Raw genomic sequence first — 24937 nt, forward strand, 5'->3', positions numbered from 1 at the left:
CAGACTTGCTAATAATATTTTGATTTTGCTAAGATGTCTAGGTGTTTCTAAGGGCCAGATCTTCGGCACTTCTAGGAGAAAGGTTTACATATTCCGTTCCCAGCTCCCCAAGGTCTTGACCTGGGTATACTCAATTGAATGAACCTTTTTGGATAGAAGCAGCTTTCTACCTCCATTGTCCTCTAACAGGGTGAATCTGGGAGATTCTGTTACTGAAGAGGGAACGGAGTGGAGGGGGAGGGAATTGGAGAACACCACACTTTCTCGAAACAGGGTAGAGAGTCATTATGCTTTATTTACATGCGGTCACCATCTCTTACAAACTAGATTACAATTGAAAATGGAATACACAAGGTGATATCTACAGATAAACACTGAGGAAAAATAAGCACAGCATCTCTTATTTCGTTTGGAAAGATTCTCAAATCAAAAACAGTTTGATCCTCCTGAAGAGAGAGGGCATATAGTTGGTTAGTCAATCCATGGCAACACAGGGTTTGACAAGATCTTCAGTGAGAATGCAAATGGATAGTGTTCACTCTGAAAGAGAGGATGAGGCACCACCAAAGAAAAGGAGGAGCCTCTCAGCTCTTAGGTGTTTTGACTCTGGCCATGCACCAAAGACGGGGGTTTAACATCATTCTAGTTTGTACAGGTTATTAGCAAGAAACTAAAACAGAGAAGACAATTTTACAGATACTGTATACAGATACTTTTTTTCCATTCATGCAACTTTTTTTTTTCTGAAAAAAAAAGTTTAACATGTGAAGCCAAAATGCACAATACATTTTTTTTTCAAATATTAACTAATTTATCTGGTCCTCCACATCTGTTTACATTTCCAATGCACATGATGTACTAAGACAATTATATGAGAGGAGGCTGATTGCCAAGCAATAACATAATTTTAGAGAAATAAATGTCCTAACATACAGCTTTTTAAAGCAATGGTACAAATATTTCTGGAGTTAGGCAGAAGCCTCATAACCAATCGTTCATGAAAGAAAAAAAATCACAAATAAAATTAAATAAGAAAAATACACAATCGTTCAATTTGCATAAATGTTACCACTTTAGATGCTTAGCGCTTATGTATTAAATATTAACACTAAAACTCTTTAATAACTTGTGTATCTGCTATAAGATCTTATTTGATGGACATGATTTCAGGAAAACTAGTCTTTTTCCCCTTTCCCCAGAGATGCTGAACTTCGTACCTCTTTGCCAATGATTATCTCCCCATTAACCAACTGGTTTTCTTAATTAAAAAACAAATCGTACTTAATCATATATTCTCAAAATATTCTAAGAGAAAACAGAATCAGCGAATTTTAGTATTGGAAAGATTAGTTTTCCTTAATCAGTGTGAAAATATTAGAAGAAACTTTTTTTTTAAAGGAAAGGCAGAAATTTTGATTTTGGTTGCAGAAAGCCTGAAGGCCTGAATTTCTCCAATGCTTTTTCCTTTTCCTTGCCCATCCCCATGGAGTCCCTTTCATTCCTGTGGGGAATAATTAAGTGGCTGTGGTACTACTTTGGTCTTGGTTGCATCTTCAAGAAGCCCAAATGATGACCATTAAAAAAACAGAAAGATCCATCGGGCAGGAGATAAACCTGTCCTCATCATCCTTAGTTCAATGAACACAAATTGTTAACTAACTTGAAATCTCACCCCTATGAATGGGAAATATCTGCTGGTAGTAGTGAAAGCCACCATGAGCTTCATCTTCAGGGAGGGGAGGCAGTAGACGTGTTTATTAAAATCAACACACACACACACTCTCTCACACACACACATACAATACCACAAAGCCCGCTTTGTACTGTATCAAACATCCTCCTCTGATTAACAGGAGAGATTTTTTTTAAAGTAAAAAAAAATAATAATAATACACATCCACCAAATGACTCTTCTTCAGCAAGAATAACATTATGGTAGATGAGGGAATAAAAGAAAAAAAAAGAAAAACAACTTCAGATTCATTCACAGCTAAGGATATACCTGAACCTAAAAAGGGCAGTGCATATTCTGCACTTGAGTACATATAGGGAAAGCTTGTGATAAAGCTGTTTCCTAACTTTGGTAAAAGATGTTTGGGCCTGGGATCTCAGAGGAAAGGAGTTCCCCAGAGTGCGTGTCTAATTAGAAATATTAGTTACTCTTCTGGTTTCCTTATCAAAGAAATAATGGCAGCCTTCCCCATACTACCGTTAAAGGTAGGGGTGAGAAGGACTGGAATTTGGTTGGCTGATCCTAGTGATCACATCACCTATGGGAACTGCTTTTTCTATTTAGTATCCTATATCTGAAAACAGCCAGAGAGAGTAGGGTTTGCTACTTTGCTTTCAAACTTAGTTCTATTGACAAAAGAAGTCAGTAATGGTACTTTCAGATGATATGCATGGGTTGAGAAGATGGCAGACTGGCTTTTCCTTTAAGTCTAATCTGTCCAGAGAGACAAAAGCCGTAAGTGGCACCTCCACCCAGCTCAGGTTAAGAGAGGTATGGCTACAACTCTAGCAGGCCCCTTGCTTCTTTGGCCTTTTAGCTCAGGCTGGGTCTCCTTTCTGCAGGGGACATAGTACAGAACAGGGAGACTTCAAAGCAGTGGGAAGCTAAAGGGGAAGGGCTGTAACAACTCTAGGTACAAAATCAGAAGGGATCAGACCTTCTCCACCCTCTTGCAGCCCTTTTGCATGGCTCAGGGATTCAGTCCCTTAGAACACCCAATGCTTAAGCTATTGTTTCACTGAGTCATTCAATAAGGGGGGGAAAAAGACTTCCTGTTCAGTTCTGTGGCTCCCTGGTCCCGTGCTTTCTTGTACTCAGCTGTCTTAGATTAAATTCTAATCTGGGTTCAAAACATTTCTCAAGATAGTTTCTGATTAAAACCCATCAAATGTAAGAAAAGTAGAGAATAAAAAGATACCATATAACTGAAGAGAACTCAATACCATTTTTTTTCAGTTGAAACACATTTAGGACTTTTTCTGATCTACTTCCTGCCTTCTCCCACCCCCAAACAACTCTTGGGGTCTAGAGCAACAAAGAAAAAACAACTTCCTTCTAACTCAGGAGCTGAAATGCAATCTCTAGGCTCTCTAGCTGGAGCACCCTCAACTTTCATATAGCCTAATAGCTCCCTACCACCAGCTGGTTCCACTTTGGTCATCTGACAAAATAGCTAAAAACAGTGCATTCCCCTCCTCTGGCCCACTTGGCTAGCTTCTCCTCTCAGGACAGAGGAATAAACATGGAAAGAGGTATTTCTCTTTCACCGATGCCTGAACAGACAGTCCTTTTGCTTTTCAGAGATGACTAGGGAGCAAAATTTGACAGGTGCCTTATTTGTACAATTTTCATGCTCTCATCATGGCAGAATGACACAGGAAGCAAGACTTTGCCACTGACAAACCGACCAATCTGAATACACTTACTACTACCTTTTGCAATGAAAAGGATAAGATCTTAAGTTGTCCAAAAAGTTGCTACGTCCAGGTTGGTCTACCATAACCACAACTACACAAGCATTTACAAATTCTGTGAAACGTGATGAAACAAACAGGGTCATCACTCAAAAAAGACAATACAAGCATGGCAGGGTTGGGGTGGGGGCATTTGAGAGACCAAATGGGATGCCCAACACACCAAGTATAATTTCTACCAATATTGGCCCCTAATATAATGTAAAGGAACAAAAAAGGGGCTCAATAGATGGCAGCAGGTGCACGTGTGTGTTTCGTGTGTCGTGGAAGGAAGTCACTATGTGCTGCATGGGACCGTTATCAGTGAGAACTTCTACACTGAAACTTCGGGATGGAATACGGGTTTGTATTCTTATCACCCATGCATAATTATTCATTTCTGTACTCTACATAATAAAATATATTTATACACTTATATGCATAATGATTTTATCCAAAGTGGGGAAAAAAAAAGTCTTCATAGAGCATGTTGGACAAGTGATCCAATGCTGGACTAATTGGAGCTTCTTCTTACCAGGTTCTCCCTGTACCAATGGAACGCCCAACTCTCCTCCTTACCAAAGAAACTAACAAAAAGAATCACACTTTCCAGGTTAAACAGAAAGCACCTATACAGCACCATTAACTTTAAAAAAAAAATGAAAAGCCTGGAAAAGCCTGAAAAATAAAACAAAAAGTTTAAAATGGCCTTTCATTTCTGTTTCATTTGTTCAAATATAATCCAGGGTTATTTTTTAAAAAATCAGTTTGTGGGGTATTGTTTCTCTCCCTTGTATAGTTCTAGGAGATCTGATTACACATTGAGGTGGAAAGTAATCAAGGAAAAGTATTCAAAGAAATATGAAAGATCCAAACTCCCCTCATCAATCTGGTTTGCACTTTTCACATAGATTATCCACTTTACGCCTGACATATACTTGCAAAAACCTTATCTCATTTTCGACATAGTAAAGAACTACTTTCCCCACTACTTTCCTCCAAAAAAGAAATTTCTAAGTGGCTTTTGGCAATGAATGGGTACCTTAGCTTATTTCTCTCCTGAAAATAGCTGAGTTTCCAACCAATAAACAGATGGTCCACTACATTGAATGGGGATCAGTCCACAAAAACCACAGGCCATCCTGATTTAGACAGTAGCAAGTCAGCTTCTGGGTCTCTTTGGTGGACCCTCCAAAAGAATCTTCTCATTCAGAATTTTAAAAAGCAAAAAAAAACACTGTATAGGATGCATTGTTCTTCATTTCTCCTGTGCTATGTCCTGTTTTTTGAAAATGATTGTGCCATTGTTAGGTTTCTAAGAAGAGAAGAGTTTTCTATCAGACAAAACACGAAAGAATATGCTCCTTAGAATATGCGACTTGTCAGTCTATAGAGTCAGAGGGATCCAATGTCTGTGACTCCTGAAGCAGGAACATAACTGGCAAGTGTCTGCTTCCTTCCAAAGTTTTCAACTTGCCAGGGAAAGAAAGGGTGGGTGAAACCAGTTAACAGAAAAAATGAAAAAACAACCCAAAAAACCACTGCATGGGCACAGGAGTGAGAAAAGCAAGAAAATAAACACAAAACCCAAACTTAAAATAGCCCATAAACCATTGCTATATTATAACACCACATAATCATTGGCAGGGAACTACTGTTAGAGGGCACACAGTGTGTCTTGACAAGATGGCGCAGGGGCATTGGGTGCTGTGTCCACGGAAGGTGCTCCATCATCCTGTACAGGGAAGATTTTGCATACGTTCTCAAGTTCAATAGGAGCTTTGCTGAGGGGGGAGGGGGGGATAAGGGGGCCATTAACAGTCTCTGCTTGATTAGGAAAATGATGCAGGATTGATTCACAAAGGTCATTAAGCTGTAAACGGTGTCGCTGTCCACTTGCTGAGAGCAGATTTGGCAAAGGGTTTTTTTATTTCCTCCTCTTTAGATCTTGTGTCAGTTTGAGGGTCTGAAGGAGAAAAAGAAGGAAAGTAAGATGATTAGAACATTCAACCCATACTGTGGGACTTCCTAATGTTGTGCACAAAACCCAGCGTCCTCAATTCCTGAAACTGTTTTGCATTTACTTTGTATAGAGCCTGGAGGGCAAGGACTATTTCCTTCTCCTTCGGTTTTTTTTTTTTGTCTTTACATACTCATTGCAAAGACAAATTTTACAGGTGAGGAAAGTGAGTCCCAGGAAGGTAAAGCACAAAACTGATCATTTAATAGATACTTCTTGATTTGAAATTTTCATTTCCACTACAGAACTGGTGAATTTCTACTTCTGAAAAAGCCTGGTTACTTGACAAATACCACAAGGATCAAAATTCTACAGGGGAGTAGTAACACTCAAAGATTCTTCATTGGAGATTGCTTTTCCTCCCCCACAAATGTACCCAAACTAGGAACCTAAGTAAAATAAGCAATTTGAATACAAAGAAAGGCAAATGTCTGGAAGCTGAGTCCTTTGGCTAAAACATGGGAATTGTCAAGGTGTGGGGAAGGATGAATCCTAGCATTCTTTTCTAAAAGCCAAACAGCCTTTTGTTCTTTTCAGTTACAAGTCCCAATAGAAAAGGAGGGTAGCAGCCTTAGATCATAGATTTAGAGCTAGAAGAACAAGATACTTAATCATTCAGCCTTAATTTCACCATTTAGCATTTTCATGACACTAATAGCACCTATTTTTCAGGGTTGTGTAGATCAGATGATACATGTGTAGCTCTTTAAAGTACTATATGTTGTTCAGTTTTGTCTGACTCTTCTTCATGAACCCATTTGGGGTTTTCTTGGCAAAGATATTGGAGCAGTTTGCCATTTCCTTCTCCAGCTCACTTTACAGATGAGGAAACTGGGGCAAACAGAGTCAAATGACTTGCCCAGGGTCACACAGCTAGGAAGTATCTGAGGTCAGATGTGAACCCAGGAAGATGAGTCCTCTGAACTTCAGGCCTGGTACTCTATCCACTCACTGTACCACCCAGCTGCCTACACACACAGACACAAACACACATTTATTATAAACTTATTTTATATACACACACACACACATATATGTATGTATGTATACATATAGATAGACATTATATATGTATACATATAAATATTTATACATATGGTCCTGGCTTGGGAGATAAATTGGCACGTGCTCTGCTTCCCACCCCCTCACCCCACCTCAAATCACAGTTTCTCATACTGTAATCACATTCCACGAAGAAATCAATCAATTGCTGGCAAAACAAGGCTTACTTAGAAGTGACCCCCTCTCCTGTCTGGGCTTCAGGAACAAGTCACAGCCTTCAAGGCCTTTCTGTTAGATATAACTACAGGCCTACATCATAGGATCATCTGAGTCCAAATTCCCATCCCTCTATTTTATAGATGGCCAGGGAGAGGCTTGTGTGATTTGCCTAATATCCCACAAATTGTGAGGATCAGAGGCTGGGTCATGGAATCACAGATTTCGTGATGGAAGGGCCCTTAGAGGTCATTTAATTTAATCCTCTCATTTTACCTAAGAGGAAGTAGGCACTAAGTGAGCCGTGCAAAGTCACACAGCTATGAAGTGGCTAAGCCAGGATTTAAACCTAGATCATCTCATTGTAAATCCGAGACACCTTCCTCGTTTCCATATGTTGGAATTATTTTGAACCCAGGGTCTAGACTCTAGTGCTTTCCCCACTGTCCTATGCTGCCTTAGAATTATTAAGACTCCTCCTCTTTAAACATTTTGACACTTGGGAGTCATGCTTTCCACAGGGCTGCCCAACTTTTTCATTAACTCTTCATTACCAGGTGGGTTAGAAACTGCCACCTTTGATAACTGCTAATTTAGTTTGCATGGGTGGGGGAATTTAAACTCCCTACACTACAGGAGATTAATTAACATCTAAGTAGAAAGTCCCACAAATTTGATTCTTAAATCATTAAAAATCGGAAGAAAAATGTGTATGTGTACACACACACACACACACACACACACCCCCAAAACAAATCCCCGATAAAACAACTTTATCAGCAACGAACGTTTCTGCCTCCCACATTCCTCTCAGGGAAAAGACAGCTATTTGAGAATGGAGCTGAATATACACAAAGCACAGTCTGATTTAGATTTAAAGTGGCCGCTTAATGTGAACTGATGAGAATAGAAAAGGTATGTTTGTAGAGAAGGGAGCAACAGAAGTTGCCACTCTAGAAGCTGTTCATAGTAGCAAAGCACTAGAAACAAAGTAGATGGTCACAGATTGGAGGAATGGCTAAACAGTGATGTAACAGAATATTACAGGAAATAGATATGCAGACTTCAGAGAAGCATTGGAAGACTTACATGAATAGGTGACAAGTACAATCAGGGAAACAACATTACACTTTGCAACAGCGTAAACAGAAAGAACAGTAACCTAAGAAGCTGTAACAACAACTAAGCTTGGCTCCCAAGAAGAGTCATGTGGATGCACCTCTCTTTCCTTCATTGTGGGGGAGGGGATGGGAGAGGCAAGGAGGGATTATGGATCTGGGACTCTACACAGGTTTGTATTTTGGGTTAATATACTCATTAGTTTTGCTGAACTATTTTTTAATTTTTCGTTTTAAGGGATGTCTCTCTGGCATGGAGTAGGAAGTGTTGAGGGGGAGTGCCCCTTAAGGACTGGAGTACTGGAGAAGGTCAGGGCCCGTCCGGAATGAATTCATGATCTCAAGCATTCTTTAAGTCAAGATGGCAAAGATTTTTACACTTTACAGCAGGAAAGAGTTCTTAAGGAACCTGCAACCTTAGAGGGGTGCAGGGAGAGCTTTTATAAGAGATCTAGGAGTGAAACATGTCAATTAGGTGTTTTGAGGTGGGATTAGGGCGTGGTTAAGGGGTGGGCAGTTCTTAAAGGAACATGCACTTTTTTGTATCCACTGTGCAGGCGTATTACCCAGAGTTCACTGGGAAATGGTGGGGGAGGGCATTGGTGGTGGTGGCGGTTACTAGGGGGTGTGGTTTTTACTGTGAATCGTCACTAAGTTAACTATCGGTCAGGGCTAAAGAGGAATCTCTATGTAGTTTCTCATCTAATGTCTTGTTAAACAAAATACTATGTAAGAGAGTATACATTTTACTGTATCTAGGATGCATATCAGTAAGGTCAGTAAATAGTGAATATTGTCATGACCTAGTGTACAGCCAATTGTCAGTACACGGGGAGTAGATAGGCACAACTGCCTACAGTATCAAGAGGAGAGAGAAGTATTTTGCTAGGGCATGCTGTCCTTTGCTAGAGAGAAACTGCTAGGGGCCAATGTTTTGAAGCTAGGGAGAGATGTCATTTTAGAACTGGATGTGGTTTTGGAATTGGGGTTTGGGCACAGGCACCCAAGCAGAGGCTGTTAGAATGAGGATCCAAGCACAAGCACCCCATCAGCCCATCAGAAGTAAGAAAAGAAAAATATTGGGAAATACAAGTGAAGCAAAACAAAATACATCAGTATAATTTAAAAAAAAAATTGCTACTATGACAGGCCTCTGGCCACAAGTTGTCTTATTTATGTGGGGGGAGGGAGGGAAAAAATTAATTTAAATGGATACAACACAGTTTTGGTAGTATAAAGTTTCATAAAACAGACAGCAAAGATGGAAATGAAGCAATTGTCAAGATACACTAGCTGCCCATCTTTTTACCAGCTAGAGAGAGCAGGTGATGAAAGATCCATCAATAAATTCACAAACAAATATGTCACATACATCTGCAACTTCCCATTAGGGGTGACATTATCGTAAATGCATTTGGAATTTTCACAAATGTACTTGTGACTTTAAGTCTCAATCTGTCCCTCTGAAATGGCATCCTTGCTGAAGTCACACTCTTTGTATACAAATATGCAGGAAGCTAGCCTAGTCATGTTTCATCCCTAGAACAGAGCACACCCATGGGCATGGGAACCCTTGTTAACTGCTATGCAGCTTAGCGGAAAACCTTTTAGTGGGTTTGTTTTCTCTTTCTTTACTCTTCTTTTCTTTCTTCTCTTGCTTCCTCTTTCTCTCTCTTCTTTTCCCCTTCCTTTCCTTCCTTCTTTTTTTTTTCTTTCCTTCCTTCTCCCTCTTTTTCTTTCTTTCGAGAAAGTAGGGAAACCAGTCAAGGAAATCACTGATTTTCTCCCCCTTTTTGCTGTCCATTTCCTTAATCTTGGTGACTTAGGCGGTTTCAGTGACTTTGGCCTTGTAGAAACTAACCAGGGTCATCTCTGGGTTTTAGAGGGTGGAAAGATGCAAAAACAATGCTTTCCTCCCTGCTGTTGCTACTCATGTCCCTCTATCAGCCTGCAGATTTTTGGAGGGCCCCACCCCAACCAATGTCCTTTACTTTGTCTTTACTAGGGTTATTAGGTAGTTTTTCTTTTCAAAATAACATTTTATAAACCACAGACTAACATCACTATGCAATGAGTCAGCAAGGAACAAAGTCCCTCAGGTCCCAGTCTTAACTTACTGCAAAGTGCCAGGAGAGAAATGTTAGCCTATTACCTAATTCAGGTGCTTTTCCCCTTCTAGTTCCCCTTGGTGTTAATTAGGTGGCCCTGGAAAGCAATTCCAAATGGAAAAGTGATACACTTGGCTCCCCAAGTAGAGAGAAAGAGTGATGTAGGCCCCTGAAGGGGCCCAGCTGGATGGGGTGCAGTTGGGAGGGTAACCAAAACAATCTGGCCAAAGTGTTCGGAGGGAAGGCCCTATTAGCCCTGAAATAGTCAGGGCTCGGTTCCCCAGGCCAGGGAACCTGGAAACAATTCCCTCATCAGAATGAAAAGTCTTCAGGGGCCTTCATCATGAAATGCAGAGAGGTTAATCATCATCTCACAGAGAATATACATCAGTATTTTCCTTGTTTTCTTTCCTGGTCCATTACCACCTATGACAACATCAGAGAACCTACTGCAGGTTTCATAGGTAATGGAGCTCACAGGGAGATCTGCTCAGGAGAATGCCTCTTTTATTTTCTTTCTTTCTTCCTTCTCTTTTTCTTTCTTTCTTCTCTCTCTCTCTCCCTCCCTCCCTTCCTTCCTTCCTTCCAAGACTGGGAAAGGAACAGGTATATGTTTAGAAATAGTCTTTGCAAATTTAACAAAGCGAGCCCTAGCATTTCTCTGCACACTTACTGGGCTGCCGGTGCAGAAGAAAAGAGAGGTAATATGGCACAGTGGAGAGTCAGTTTGGCTTCAGAATTACCAAGCTCTGGGTTCAGGTCCTGCCCCTCACACATATTGATGGTGTGATTCTGAGCAAGTCCCTCCACCTTTCGGAGTTCCAAGCAATTCTCCACATTACAAGTTGCCCATCTGAATTGGAAAAGGAATTTTGAATTTTCTATACTAAATGCTATCCCAGGTCCACAGGAAAAAAAGGATAAAAAATCCACGGGGGAAAAAACTAAACTGACTTCCCTGTGTTAAAAGGAAAGCAGACTGCAAAATACCGTGAAAGCCCAACAGTACCAAGTGATTTTTAATGAATCACTTCGACCACTCTTGCCTCAGCATCCTCCTCCATGAGATGATGAGGATGGGCCAAATGAGCTGTAGGGTTCCTTCTAGCTGGGGGCAGTGGGGTCAAGTGCTTACACTTCAGAGTCCACGATTTGCAAGATCTCAATTCAAATCCTATCTCAATCACTAATTAACTATGTGACCCTGGACAAGCCACTTAACCTCTGTCCCTCAGTTTCCTCACCTGTAAAATAAGGGGGTTGGACTACAAAGCGTCTACGGAACCCTCCAGCTCTAAATCTCTGATATTAAGATATCATTATGTGCCAGAGAAGTATAATCATCTGAGTAACATGAACAGAACTCCTTTATAGCCCCCTTATAAAGGGGAAAAAATAGGAAATGAGAGAAAGCTGCATTTCATTTTGTCTGATTCCTTCTCACTCCTTTGTAAAGACTCAAAGTTGTTGCATGTTAAGCTGACTCAAGTTGGAATCTGCCTTTTTTTGAATCCCTAGTGTTTAGCACAGTACCCGACAAATAGTAGGTGTTAATAAGTGTTTACCAATTGATTGGGTGGAGTAGAGGGAGAATATGAAGCAATAAAACATTCTGCTAGACTGGGAACCAAACAATACCTAAAGTAAGGGTCACATAGCCCGTACGTTGTGGTAAAGTATAAATTGTTCTTATGCTTTCAAAGGGAAAATCTATTAGGTCAGAGTGTGGGGGGTACGTGTGGTTTTAAATACATAACAGATTAAATGTATTTCTCTGGAAAGAAAAGCAAGTTTAGAAATAAGAAAGCTACTAGACCTTACTGTTATCAGGCAATATGTCATCAGAACAAATGCTAATAAGGAATTCTTAACTACCCTTACGTTTCATTCATGTGGGGGGAGGGGAAAGAAATACCCCCAAGAACTTTGCAAAGCTGTACTCCTCAAAAGAAACAGATTTCAAAAATCAAGATGGTGTTGAATACAAAGAAAAAAGAAATGGGGAGGCCAAATGATGCAGCCGGTTCTAAAAATATTCGTTTATGCTGTCATCTGGTGAGAGTATGTCATCCTATAATCTTGGCATCTGCAGGGACAGCAAGTTTCTGTCTAATTATCACCGAGTCACGTGACTACACATGATGTTCTAAGAACGGGAAACACCTCCCTGACCCCCCCCCAAAATATTTAAAAAAACCCTAAACAAAAACATAAAAAACCCCAGCTTATTCAAGTGGTAGAACATGAGACCATAAATGTTTGTACTGTTGTCCTCCCACAACTTAATTCCACTGAGAAAAACATGAATTTTTGAAAAAAGGATTATTTTTATCTTTGTGGCAAAGGGAGGGGAAAAATGGAAAAAAAAAATTGGACCCCACTGCTGAACACAACACAGGAAAAAACCCAAAAGCAAATACCAAAACCCGCAGGAGGAAAGCCTCACAACTCCAGATCCATTAAGCTCAGTGACTCTTTTTTACAGTGACTAAATAGCAATATTAGGTGAAGGAAGGCCTGGTTAAAGTGGCCAGGTAAGGTGACAGGAAGCACTCTCTCCTCCCCCCCCTTTTTCTCCAGATAATTTAAACCCATTTCCCAGCCCCTGTGACATAGTAGGGTTGGGAAAATGGGACAAAAAGAGAAATGAAGCAATGATGAATTAACTTGAATACAGAACCCTTCAGGTGGATTCTAGGCAATTGTGGATACTGGGGATTAAATTTGCTTATCCCTAAAGCCCTAATCAACACGGGGGCAAAGGGATTTGGTTTGCTGCCTCTGAGGTACAAGCTGGATCTATTGAAGGAGAGTCCTCTTTGTCTCAAGCTTTCCTAGAGGCAGGGTGGTATAGTAGAAAGTGAATCCAGACTTAGAGTAGTGGATCTCGATTGTTTCCACAGTGGTAGAATCCAAGACTTTGGCAGAATCTTTCTGGTAAAAATTCTCTAAAATTATTATTTTTAATGACTATCAATAAACAACATAAGGTTCATTAAAAAAAAACCCAACAACAATAGGGGCAGGTAGGTGGCTCAGTGGATAGAGCACTGGCCCTGGAGTCAGGAGGATCTGAGTTCAACTCTGGCCTCAGACATTTGACACGTAGTAGCTGTGTGACCTTGGGCAAGTCACTTAACCCTGACTGCCTCACCTCCCCCCCTCCAAAACAAAACAAACAATAAACTTGTGTTTCAGGATTCCTTGTGATAGTTTGAAAACCACTAACTCAGAAGAACCGTGTTAAAATCTGTTAACTTGTCCAAACTTGGGCAAGGCACTTCATGCCTGTAAGCCTCAGTTTCCTCATATGTAAAAAGAGAGTCGGACAAGACTTTCAAGATTGTTTCCAGTTCTCTACAAGAAGAGAGAGAGCACAGGAAGATGTGGATTTGAATCCTCAGCTCAAATACTCCCTCTTTCAGCTCCAGGAATTCTCACCAGTTTCTTCCATGCCTAGAATCCTCTCCTTTCTCATCTCTGCCTCCTGATTTTCTTCAAGTTCCTGTTAAAAATTCCTCCTTCTCCCTGAGTTCGAATCCAGCTTCAGGTACTTAACTAGCCCTGTACCTAGGCAAGACACCAGTTTGCACCAGTTTTTTCATTTGTAAAATGAGCTGGAGAAAGACATGGCAAACTACTCCAGTATCTTTGCCAAGAAAATCCTAAAAAGGGGTCACAAAGAGTCACATATGGCTGAAACAACTGAACAACAAAAAGAAAATGTCTAACAAAAATAAATAAAAATGACAGAAAAAAACAAACGTTCTACAAGAAGCCTTTCCTGATCTCCCTTAACACTGATGCCTCACCTCTGATGATCATCTCCAGTTTATCCTATATATTTCTTATTTATTCACAGCTGTTTGCACATTGTCTCCTTCTTTAGACTTGAAATTCTTAGGGAACAGGAATTGTCTTTTGCCCTTCTTTGTATCCTCAGCGCCTGGCACATAGTAGGGGCTTAATATATCCTAGTCCACTACTAGCTGAGTGACCTTGGTCAAGTGACCAAACCTCCTGACCATCGGTTTGCCCATCTGTAAGGTGATGAGGGTAATAGCATCTTGCTTACGGAGCTGTTGCAAGATCCAATAGGGAATATATAAATAAAGCATTTTGCAAATCTTAAAATGCTATATAAATGAGTTATTATTGTTATTATTATGAGATGTTGAACAGCATGGGGGAGCATGCAGATATGGTACAACATCACAGTTTAACTTAATAACTCATCAGACACTGTCTAGCATCAAGGAGAGAGGAGAGGGTAGCACACTTAATATCTACATTAGCAGGATTACCAAAGGTACAATGAGCCAAGTTGCGCCAGATAAGCCTTTTGTTTTTGCCAGAGAAAGAATTAGGAGATGTAGCTCTACACAATTCTAGCCATGCCGTCTGTGATCTCAGGACTCTGTACAGAGGTTAGGAAAGCCAAGAAACTAACTGGTTTTCTAGTGGCAGACAGGGCAGAAATTGAATTTATATTTGGTCAGAGACTCTCCCAAAAGGAAAAAAATCAAGACATCTAGCTCCTAAGTTATTTAGTGTTTCTTAAAGGTTTAGTGGAGGCCAGGATGAGGCAGGGATGAAGAAGGAACAGGAAAAGGCACCTATCATCTGTCTATGTTCCACGGGAAGTTTTCTTAAGTATTATTTTCTAAAGTTTAATACTGAGTCTTGACTTAAAACAAGTTTGGATTGCTTCAGGGAGGTTCCCTGATAGTACACCAAAACTTGTTCATGGAGGTAGTCAAGAGAGTCTTAATAAAACTTTTACTTTCCATGACACACAGACACATTCAGCTGCAAAAACTAGAACCTGTGTTGCCATTACCTCCTAGGCCCTGGGAGTTTCAGTCTACCTGTGAGCTGTAAGGCCTCTTAATGAAACACCTGGGGATGGGAGTGGGGGGTTGGAAGGAGAAGGTAAGAGAAAGGAAGGCCAAGTCCAGAGGTTTTAAGAAGGGAGAAAGAGTAGAGACTGATGGAGAGCTGTCCAAAAGAGAGATTCCTACAGTAATGTTGGAGGATTTCCAATTTTTGTTGTTCAAATCTTTAGGCTGCTAGCCATTGTTAAAAAAAAATAAGTTACATTTACTTTGTAAATTAGGCAAAGGGATAATTTTTTGGTGGGTTTTTTATTTTATTTTTTGGGGGGATAGGAAAAAAATTTTAGGCCAAATCACTACACTTATGTGGAAAAAACCAGATTAAAAGTGAAGTTTAAATTTTTCAAAGCCACACGGTCAGTTATAACAGTTCACATTTATACGGCACTGACTTCATGTGCTATTACTCTCATCAACCCTCTGAGATATGCAGTTTAAGTATGATTATAGTATCCATTTTATGGATGAGGAAACATAGCTGATTTGTCTGGGATCATACAACTACTGTCAGAGCCAAGACTCTGGATTGTTCCTCCAAGTACAATGTTCTTTCCATTATGCCATACTCTCAAGTACCTTTCCTTGGCACTGGAAACCCTCCCCAGTCTGCACCTCCTGTCAAGTCAAACCTTACTGTCTATCATTCCTCAATTCACCATTCTACCTACTATACACAAGGGTTGTTTCAACGTACTGTCCCTTGAACACATCAAACATGTTCTACTTGTGTTTTTTGCTTACGCTGCTTCCTCTGCTTGGAATGTCCTTCCCCATCATCTTCACTCACACAAACCCTGCACATCCTTTTGGGCCCAGGTCCAGTCTCACCTCCTCTATAAAGCCTTCCCTAGACTACCAGAACAGTATATAAACTGTCAGACAGTTTCTGGAGCAGATGTTTTTGCTTATCTGTTTCTTCGTTCCAAGGGAAGGTTCAATATGGGGGGTGGGGTGGTTGAGTAGTGAAGAACTGTGATGTAAAGACAAAAAAAACCAATAAAATGTAATCGTACTCGATGGCACCAGCCACAGTGATCTTTCCCTTTTCTGAATTCCTATAGCTGTCTATACTACTCATTCATCGTTGAATCACATGTGGCTTTATATTATTGGACTTGTATTTTATATAATTGTGTGTCTTGTTTTTCAATGAAACTATGAACTCCTTGAGGAGGGCTCTTCTTATCAACTGCTTGCAAGCCAATATGATATGTTTTGTGAGTAGTAATATAAAGAAGTTACAATGTGGTGAAGGAAACAAGTCCCAGACATTTACTTCTTTGTATCCTATCGTGTCTAGCTTAGGGCTAGGGTATACAGTACGTAACCGATACACGTTGATTGAATTAATGAAGTATTCATCTAGAATGTCCACCTCCCTAATATCTGCCAATCTGAGTCTTACTTAGTTCAAGATAGGTTCTCCTCAATCAGTCAGTGTGTTATTAATCACTAATTGAATACCCACTATGTCCCATGCATTATAGTAGGCATTGGAGATACAAAGCCAAAGCACTTTGGATGCTCAGTATTCTTACCAGTATGATGATGCTGAGTCAGATGCCCTCTAATTGCTGGAAAGCTTTTAAGGATCCTTCTAGGTCTAAAACTATAATCCACTGAGTCCAAAGAAACCTCTTCTCCTATAGCACTTGAGGCTGTACTGTGTAATTCCCAACTTACTTATATATTATCTTGTATTGTCCTCTAATTGTTTGGAATGGGAGTCATTTTCCCAACAAGACTGTAAGTTCTTTGAGGTTAAGGATTAAGGTGTGTGTGTGTATCTAGTGAACTGTCTACCTACGTATCCATCCATCCATCCATCCATCCATTCAGTATCCCTACATGCCTAGAATAGTGTAGGGCACATTTAATGTTCAATAGCCTTTATTTGTCAATTTTGTAAGTATTCAATAATTTCCCCCTCTCTTCTCCCATTTTTTGAGCTCCAAATCACACCCTTTTACCACTTCAAAATTAGGAACTTTGTCTATTGTGTGATCTGGAAATGAAATAAAACCCTTAGTCCTGAGCCTCAAGCAGTTGCCCTGATAAATTGATTCATCATTTAAAACAAAAGGGAACGAGAGGAAATGCTTAAGGTCATAAACCACATCTTGAAATATCACAATGTTTATGTTCACTGGGTGTGACTTCAGCTTGTTCCATGCGTCATCACATTAAATGAAAATCCCTTGGCTAAGCGGAGTTGTCAACTGCTTGAGTAATGAATGTTGCTGCCCCTTGAAGGTTGGGGTGCCCCACATTCTCTTCAGTGATGATGACTAGTAATGTCTAATTGCATAATATTTGGTTTGGAGGGGTCCTGACATTAAAAGGAGATACTCATTCCAAGGCTAGAATTGAGCATGGCTGGTAAGTGTTTGAAGGGTACTAAAGCCATATGCGAATTAATTTTCCCAACCCACACCAAAAGTGGTTCTGAAAGGAATCCTGGCCTTAATTACTCAGTAGCACGCCAAGGGCTAGCACTGAGAATAATCTCTGAGGATGTAGCCGAAAAACAGCTGGTGACATGACTACACAGACACCCTAATCCAAGGGTAATGGATAGCTAGGGAGGGAGAGAAAATATGGAAAAGAATGAATATAGATGGGAAGGGACAGTGGAGGGTACACCACGATAATGAGGAAAAGAACCCTTCTATGTTAATGGATTCAACTGGAGTACAGAATTTCAAGTTGTGATAAAAATCCATGCCCCAGCATTTTAAATCAAAAATGGGTTAGCGGTATTACCAGCAATGACTGGACTGGCAGCAAACTAGCCGGGACTATCTCCAGGGGTCCTACTGGAACTGAACTCTCTATGGGCCTAGGATGTGAGCCTGCTGTCCAAGAGGTCAAAGAAGACAGATGTGAAGAGATGAGGTGGCATCTTAACTTGCTCAGACTGGTATCACCCATAATTACAGACATACGGCCTCGTTTATCAGCCAACAATCACTTACTGATTGTCCTAAGGTACCTAAGTCTGTACTGTATCTGTCCAGTCATTTGAAGATACAATTGACCATTTGTGGTTCTCCTTATTTGCAGTGGTAAAGCGTGAAAAAAGTCAGTCTGAATGAAAATAAACTGAAAATCCCACCTCAAACTTCATCCCCTCTTTCCTCCACAGCCTCAATTTCTCCAAGGGATCAAACTGTATCAATCATTAAGTTTTCATACAAGCATGTAGGATTTTATATATATTTATGTGTGTATATGTGCACTTTGTCTTTTCTTCCAGCTGTCTGTATTTATCATGAAAAAGATGGCTATGCCAATGAGTATTTTACTAAACTACTACCTTGTACCAGGCACTGTACTAGGCCCAAAGAGTGAAATCATCCCTATTTGTAAGGAGCCTGCATCATGCAGTGACTAGAAGTTAGTTTTATTTCTTAGACACACAGAGTATTACTCTCTGGAACTTTTATACTAAGCAAAAGCACTTTCTATACCTTAATTCCAAATGGTAGAGTCATTCACATTTCTAGAGTACCTTAAAGGTTTATAAAGCACTGTTCTCACACAACAACTCCATAAAGATAAACAGTGCAACTATTAACCATGTTTATTTTGTAGATCAAGAAAATGAGCCTTGGGGAGGGATGACCTGCCCAAGGGTCACCCAATTAGTGTTGGGGGGACTGGAACTCAAGTCTTCTGATTTCAAGTCCTGGGCTTTCTCCACTACGTCAGTCAATTAAAAATGAGAAGCTGTGAGAAAAGCTTAACACCTGGAATTTGTAATCAGCCTTCAGTGCCTTTCTACTGCTGGGGGGTGGGGGGAGAAGTATAAAAATTTCTACTGCTTGATTTTCTTATGGAAAAAAAAAAGAAAAGAACCACCCCCCAAACCAGAGGTAATCAATCAGGGGGTGTACTATAGCCAACGCTGCGCAATAGGGGGCAGCCAGGTTTTACCTTTCTAGGAAAACACAAAAATGATGCCAAATACCTAAAGAGACTTGAGGTCTCAGCAATGGGAGGATGAAAAACACAGTTCCCCCCTCTTTCTTTTGAGGGAGTTGATGAGATTCTGGGAGGATAGGCATAACGGAAGAGGGTTAGGACTAGTATTCTCTTACGATACCCCTTCCTGAAGCTGATGAAATAGAGTTGCTAACATGCATTCAATTCACAGACATTTGTTAAGAGCCTATAGTGCCAAATGCTAGGCAGTGGTGATACAAAGAAAAAAAAATAGTCCTTACCCTCAGGGAGCTTATATTTTCCTTGATGTAAGCAGGAATGGCTAGGATGCCTTGATTACTAATGTGCACTCACTAATCCTAATCAAGATGTAAGGTTCTTTATCAAGCACTGTTTTAAAGACCCTAATGAAACAATTTAGGTCCCTAACACCTGCCCACTCCCTCATACCTCTTTGTCTACGGTGAGGCACAGTACCCTTCAGAGCCATATCAAAGGTGGCCTGGGATTATTATTTGGAAGAGGTGGGGGAGGCAATTAGGGTTAAGTGACTTGCCAAGGGTCACACAACTAGGAAGTGTATGAGGCTGGATTTGAAATCAGATCATCTTGACTCCGGAACCGGTGCTCTATTCACTACACCACCTAGCTGCTCTTTTAATAAGACCAATGAAACACTGAGGCATCATTAAACCTTAAAGGCAGCATGGAAGAAAAGACCTGGCCTTGGAGGAACGAAGTTAGGCTTGAGTCCTACCTTAGATATATCAGCATGCCATTTAACTTCTTGGGCAACTCTCTCATGTTTGTAGGGTTCAGAAAAGGTGCCAACTTGCATTGATTAGAGGAAGCAGCTTCCAGGTCAAAAACAAAATTGCTAAACCTATAAGGATCATCTCATTGGTAAGGCCTCTTAAATCAACAGCACTTCTCAGACTAGAACATCCTAGGGTAAGTTAAAGAAACAAGGCTATGGATTGAACCCAGTTGGAATAAGACATCCATGAATTTGGTCAAAGATGCTGGAATCACAAAGACCTTATGATATCTGTCCCATAGTTTTTATGGAGAAGCACACTATGGCCCAAGCCCATGTTCTTCCAGTTTAGGAGGGGGACTCCTTATGGAGAAAAATGTGTCTCTTCTTGGCATTCTAGAACAGGGCTGTTCAACCTTAGGTTTTTACTTTAACAATAGACAATATATTTTGATTTGCCATTTTAGTGAGAGCTCTGCGGTAGCTCAGCTTCATTTACTAAAGCATTTACGTGAATTTCTATGCTTGTAGGTGGGCTGCATAAATCGCACTGTGGAACACACGCAGCGGGCCTGTTCTAGAGCATTTCGAGGGCTAGAAGGGACGAAACAAAAATTCAGTGTAGAGACTGAAGGTAAGAGTCTAAAATTCTAATAGTAAGTTGTACATAATAGATTTGCAGCTTCATGTTCAATCTTCTTTTTTATTATACTATGTTATAGAAATGTTTTTTTATTCCATAAGTTAAAAATAAAAATAAAAAAATAAACTCTAAAGACTCCCCATCCCCATTAGACTTAGCATGTCTACAATTACTGAAAAGGGTAGGGTCGGGGTGGGGTAGACTTGCAAAGCAGAATTAAGTTTTACTCACTTACATTTTAAAAAAATAAATATATATCATACAGCACTTTGCAGCAGGAAGAACTGAGGTGGCAAGTTAACCAACAACAGGCTTCTTTGAACTCCAGAAAGGTTGGGAATCACCAAGACAGGGCAAAGTGCGAAGCTCAGCTGTGGGTTGGTATGGTGGAAGGGGCACTAAAATTGGAATCAGAAGATGGGGGGAGGCGAGGGTGGGGTTAAACCCTGGCACAGCAATCTACCAGCTGTGTGACGTTAGGCAAGCCACTTTAGCCCTCTAAGGCTCTTTCCACCTCTAAGCTCCAATCTTGTGATAATGATTACAATTCTCCAATGAGGATAGTGAGGCAATCTCCTTGGGGCATGCCCCCTGAACCCTTGGGGCTATCAGGCTTGCTGAGTTGGCAATGCCAGGCTGTACCATGACAACCACTCTCTCATTCCCAGTGAAAGCAGAGTTGGTCTGAGGGTGCGTTACACACATAGGGAAGCATGAAACATTTGCATGCCCTCATAATGGGGTATGTCGGGTTTTAGGGGGTGATGAGCTGTAGGTGTTCTACCAAGACCCTATCAGCTGTCATGAATATCTGGGTTTGAAATTGGTCCCTGCAAAAATTATTACCAAAGATATTTTTTGCTTTGCAATTGAGAAAATTTCCCAAAATGCATTTATGAGAAATTTCTAATTCCATGCCCAAATCCAGGAAAGTAACAATAATGCAGTAATTTTGGTTGTTCTGTCTACCCCCTACCTTCAGTCATTTATTCTTTACAAAAGGCCCTCTTACCAACACAGGCCATCCCCTCCACCCCCTTTCCAGGAAGCTAGGCTTAACTACCATAATCTGAAGCCTAAGGAGTTATTTATAGACCCCCCACATTCAGCAGGCAGGTCCAAGGTTATCTGAGAGTAGTAGCTTCTTCACTGACGGACACACAGAATGCCATGAGCGTCAGAGGCTAGGAACAGTAGTAGCCTCCAAGTGTGGGATGCCAGAACCTTGGAGAAAAGAATGTCCCTAACTTAGAATGCCAGGCTTCTCCATAGGAAAACTCTTTCTTACAGCTGTATCAACTTTCTTCTGCTGGTTGCCAGCAATGGAAAAGACCCAGACAACTCTTCCCTTTCTGAATGACAAAAGTTCAGACTCCGGGCTTTTGAAAAGCCTGTGGTAAATGAGGGTTCCTGGAGAGGGAAAGCATCTTTCTTCAGGAAAGTCTATTCAAAGCAGAGACTGCAGAGTAGGAGGCATGCACAAGCAGGCAAAGACCCAACAAGAGGCCACTTTGCAGAGACTCAGCCATCACCAGAGGTCAAATCGTGTCTCCTTGGAATGCAAGTAACCACCTGGAGAAAAGGCAACACTGACCTGGTGTACACTAGTCCTAAACCTAGCATTAAACAAACAGAAAAAGATAACTAACTGGAGCAGCTCAAAGCAGCAACTTCTGGGAAGCAGGCAGGACTGAAATCCAAAATAAATAACCTGCAAGAACTATTCCCTTACTACGATGCTCAATCATGGGATCTCTCCCTGGTGCTATTTGATGGATGACACCTAACAAACACACCCAGCATGTATGGCATAACCCAAAGCTGACTGGACCCCTGAAGACGTGGGTTCAAATTCCGATTTAGACTCTCACTATTGGTATAACCCTGGGCAAATCCTTTAGCCAGTCTGTGTTTCAGTTTCTTTATCTGTGGCTGAACATAAAAACATCGACCTCGTAGGAATATTGTGAGACTCAAATGACATAGTATTTGTAAAGATAACGTAGGATACACTAAGTACCTGGAGTTTAATTGTTGTCTCTGCTACTTCATGACCACCACAGTGCCTGGCACATAAAAGTGGTTAATAAATGCTTTGTGATTAATTGCTTGCAGTATTTTGCAAATCTGAAAGCATCATTATCAGGTGTTCGGAACCTCTTTTGGGTCCTGCACTCTTTAGCAATCTGGCAAAGCTTATGCACCTCTTCTCATGTTTTTAGATGTATAAGATACAGAGTATTATTACAGCTAAGTGGTGCAAAGGATAGAGCAGTGGACCTGGAGTCAGGAAGACCTGAGTTCAAATCTTGCCTCAGACATTCCCTAGCTGTGTGATCCTGGGCAAGTCACTTAACCCTGCTTGCCTCAGTTTCCTCATCTGTAAAATGAGCTGGAGAAAGAAATGGCAAACCACTCCAGATTTTTTGCCAAGAAAACTCTCAAATGGGGTCCTGAAGAGTAGGATATGACTGAAACAACTGAACAAGTCACAAAAATTCCTTATTGGATCAGACTGCCTCACTGATGCTCTCTTCTTGGCTTACTAGCTGTATGACCCTGGACAGCTCACTTTACCACCGGATGTCTTAGTTTCCTTGTCTTTAAAAAATAGGGATGATACTACCTACTTCATAGAGTTGTTTTGAGGAAAGTTATTTGTAAATCTTAAAAGAGTGAAGAAAAAAGAGACATACAGAGAGAGAGAGAGGGGGAGAGAGAGAGAGAGAGAGAGCGCTGTGAGCATCCTCAGTTGCTACTGCTTGGCATTTTTATGCTTTCTACCTTAGTACTGCAAATGTTCTTGTTGCTTCTATCTGTTCTGTAGGTCTGATTCTATTACTCACCTCATTTTAGTAGCAGTCCAGAATGGAATTGAGTCTGGTGCTTTATGGCTGGGCAGCTCATTTAACCTGCCTGGGCCTCAGTTTCCTCATTTAGAAAACAAGGAAGAGTTAGTTGGACAATGTGACCTCTGAGGTATCTCATCCAGCCCTAAATCTGTAATCCTATCCAGGAACAAGAAAGCTGTTTTCTTGGGTTTGTCTGTGTGTTCTGTCCTGCAGGAGACCGGTGAAGCAGACAAACCCTGGCAGGAAGTAACAGATGGCAGATATGGAAATAGAGGCAGGAAAGCCAATCCCTGGGTACATCAGGGAAAAAAGGGAAGAGTTGACAGGCAGATGACCTCCTAGCTCTTTCAAGCCCCCTTGCCCCACTCTCTACCATGGCAGCTGGAGTCAGGACTACGATGCCCCAACAGAAATACTCAGCCTACAGAGTGGAAAGGTTCCATGGGAAACTTAGCAGGGCACGATACTTTTTTCAGGCTTTTACATCTCAAAGGATGAGTGACTTTATGTATGTGGGTCCTACAGAATGAAGTTCTCAGTGTCCTAAGACAGTACAGTACAGGGGAAAGTGTGCTAGTTTTGGACTTGGGAACCCAGGTTTGAATCCTGGGTCGGCCACTTTCTAGCTGTGAAAACTTGGGCAAACAGCTTAATTTCTCTACATTTCTATTCCCTCATCTGGAAAATGACAGGGTTATTAGTTAGATGGCTTTTTTTTTGGAGGGGGGGAAGGCAGGGCAATTGGGGTTAAGTGACTTGCCCAAAGTCACACAGCTAGCAAACGTGTCAATATCTGGGGTTGGATTTGAACTCAGATCCTCCTGACTCCAGGGCTGGTGCTCCACTCACTGCGCCACCTAGCTGCCCCAATTAGATGACTTTCTAAGGCCCTTTCCAGGTCTAAATCTAAGATCTAATGATAGTAGTTTAAGGGGAAGTTGTGACCAAATAAATTACCCAGTAGTCAACACTAGTGACATGTGGCCACAGTGGTCCTCTGAGAGCCATACAATCCATTGCTGGGCCTGTATGTGAAGCTCTTGTATCTTGGTAGAAACCAACCCAGAACCTTTGAGAAATCAAGGTCACCTCTAGGCTACAGGAAGCCCTAACCTCTCTTAATTTAATGTCTTCCCTCTGTTAATTATTTTCTATTTATCCTGTATGTAGCTTATTCGCAGGTATTTCTTTGCTTGTTTCCTCTCCACCATTAGATTCTAAGCTCCTTGAGGGCAGAAACTGTCTTTTGCCTCTTTTTATATTGCCAGGGTGATAAAGTACCTGGCACACAGTTGGTGCTTAATAAATGTTTATTAACTGATTAATAGAAAAAAATCAGGTACTGGAAGAAGACTTTAGTGGATGCCTATCAAGTTCATTAGTAGTTAAACTGATTTATAAGGGCTGGCCTGGGGGCCATCACATATAAAGGTTTTTTCTACAAAGAAAAAAAAAACCTCAGTTTTAAGTAGCCCACTTATAAACAAAGTACTGGGACACAATCTATTTCAAAAGTAAGCGCTGGCCTAGAAAGTAATTCTGGGCACAAGATTAATGTTTATGGCCAATCTTAATTGGATTACCCAAGCCACAGTGGAAAACTACCCCAAACTGTGTTTACAGGGACCATGAATTTACAACGACCAAGAAGTTTGGCCATGGAGTAGAGTTGAGAAAATGCACCTCCCTTCCTTCTCAGCCAAGATGGGAGACTACAGGTATGGAATGATACATTTACTGCCAGAATTGACTACTGTGTTGATTAGTTTTGCTAAATTACTTTTTTTTTTCAATTCTTTGTTACACAGGATGGCGGGATGGGTTGGGAAAGTGAGGAAAGCGAAACAAAGATAAGTTTAAAAAATCTAATGCAGGAAAGTTATATACACAGATAAACATGCTAACAAGGGAGGTGA

The 24937-nt window shown here is 40.9% G+C and overlaps 1 protein-coding gene across 1 annotated transcript in view; it reads right to left on the reverse strand.

The window, feature by feature from the left end:
• Nucleotides 1–275: 275 nt before the first annotated feature.
• Nucleotides 276–24937, reverse strand: part of FOXO3 (forkhead box O3) — a 163110-nt gene continuing 138448 nt past the window's right edge. The window contains exon 3 of the mRNA XM_036766595.1: nucleotides 276–5431. The gene's annotated coding sequence lies outside the window, so the exon portion shown is untranslated. The remainder of the gene's footprint in view (nucleotides 5432–24937) is intronic.

This window comes from Trichosurus vulpecula, chromosome 7, assembly GCF_011100635.1.
Source record: "Trichosurus vulpecula isolate mTriVul1 chromosome 7, mTriVul1.pri, whole genome shotgun sequence".
NCBI lineage: Eukaryota > Metazoa > Chordata > Mammalia > Diprotodontia > Phalangeridae > Trichosurus > Trichosurus vulpecula.